This window comes from Etheostoma spectabile, chromosome 4 (genome assembly GCF_008692095.1).
Source record: "Etheostoma spectabile isolate EspeVRDwgs_2016 chromosome 4, UIUC_Espe_1.0, whole genome shotgun sequence".
In the NCBI taxonomy this organism is placed as follows: Eukaryota; Metazoa; Chordata; class Actinopteri; order Perciformes; family Percidae; genus Etheostoma; species Etheostoma spectabile.
This window is the reverse complement of record NC_045736.1, coordinates 35,376,971-35,378,983: the sequence shown is the minus strand read 5'-3', so window position 1 is coordinate 35,378,983 and position 2,013 is coordinate 35,376,971.

Sequence of the window (2,013 nt, the reverse complement as noted above, 5' to 3'; positions counted from 1 at the left end):
CACACACACAAACACACACAGTTCCTTGTTAGAGCACACGATCATGTAATCAGCACTGCATACAGCTGCATGTGTCAGGGCACAGCTCCTATAATCCACATTGATTCATGTTATAGAGAGGAAACAGCTCCCTGGAGAGAAACACTCAGGCCCGTTGTGTCCATCAGCTGCTGTTTGTGTGTCTGAGTTCTGACTTAGTGTCTTTCTGGAAGCTCCTTTGTTTCTAAAAGTGTGTGCTCACAACAAAGAGCTGGGTAGAGTACAGTAACCAAATCAGGGAGTGTTTCTTTAAAAGAAAGGCATCAGGGTTCAGCTGAACATCTGTGGCGTTGGAATTTATAATCAATCGTTGATTAAGTGAATGGACAATGTTTGAATGGATACATTGATGGATAGTTGGATGTACTAATTAATGAATGGATGGATCGATGTAGGGATACATCGATACATAAGTGGGTGGATGGATAGATGTTGGATTGACTTATATATGCAAACATATTTACCAATGCATTGATCAATATGGATGGATGGATGGATGGTTAAATGTAGGGATGGTGGAATAAATACATTAATGGGTGGACAAATAGACAGCTAGGTTAGATGGGTAGATGCATGGATTGATTAATGATAGAGGCATAGGTAGGTACATTAATGGACAAATGTATGGTAGGATGGATCAAATAATGGCAGATGGTTGAGTGCATGTACAGTATATGGATGGATAGATGGGTGGATAGATAGATAAGCAGACGGGCAGGAAGGGTATTTAAATGGAAGGGCAAATAGATGTATGACTGATGGTTGAATTAATACGTATATCAATCACTGTGTCAACCACTGACTGAGATCAAGTAATGTTGGTGGCATGTGAATCTCTGATGTATTTAAAAAAAAAAAAAAAAAAAAAAAAAAAAGAGGAAATACATTAATTTTAAAAACATGACGTGCAAGGCGCTACTGAAGCAGCGGGAACCTGAGTTACCTTAAATTTGGATTCAGTTGGAGCGGGACAGTGGAGGTACAGTGTGGCTGTCTGCAATAAATACTGTATTGTTTTTAGGAATAAACCTTCCACTTACTGGTTGTAGCTGCAACCTTATTTTAGAGTGGGTCGTAATAGTGGTACTTATAAGAGTGCCTTGTATTTTCTAAAGAAGAAAGTGGTGAAAAAAAGTTGGAGAACCACTGCATTAGATTACTCAAGTTAAATAGTGTATGCAAAATTCTTTGGATTAGGGATGTCAAGGCTGTATTGATTAGTGGTTAATTGGCATTAATAATTTAACCGATTAAAATATAGGCCTACAAAAAAAGTTGTTTGGTGTTATGGTGGCTGTTATCTGAGGCTCATGCTAAAGCTAAACTAGCATCTTGAACAGAAGCAGCCGCTCAGTGAACGCAGGCTGCTTGTCAGACAGCAGGTATTGTTCATCTCAGCAAACTACTATTTTTTTCTATTTTTGTTATTGCCACTCTTCATTCTAACCCCAACCAGCCCGTCAGACACCGCCTACCAAGAGCCTGGGTCTGACCGAGGTTTCTGCCTAAAAGGAAGTTTTTCCTCGCCACTGTCGCACTGTTCCTTGCTCTGGAGGAGACTACTAGAACTGTTGGGTCCTTGTAAATTCTGGAGTGTGGTCTATCTGTATAGTGTCTTGAGATAACTCTTGTTATGAATTGATACCATAAATAAAATTGAATGGAATTGAATTTAATCCCTGGGACATGAGAAGCTATTTCCAGCAGCAGTTTAATAGAGACAGACAGGAGCTCCGTAGCTTTAAATGAAGTCATTGTTTTGTGTTATTTAGTTTATCATTCAAGTAACTTGATGTTTAGCCAACTTGATCTGTAACTCCTAAGCCTACTCTGATTTTGCGTCAAACATAGGTCATATGTCAGTTGTAAAAAAGATATTTCTGATTAATAAATTATTGATTGTTAAGGTGGCTGACTATTGGTTGAATAAGTTGCTTAAATCTGTGTACCTACTTTGGATTTCTTTTGGAATAC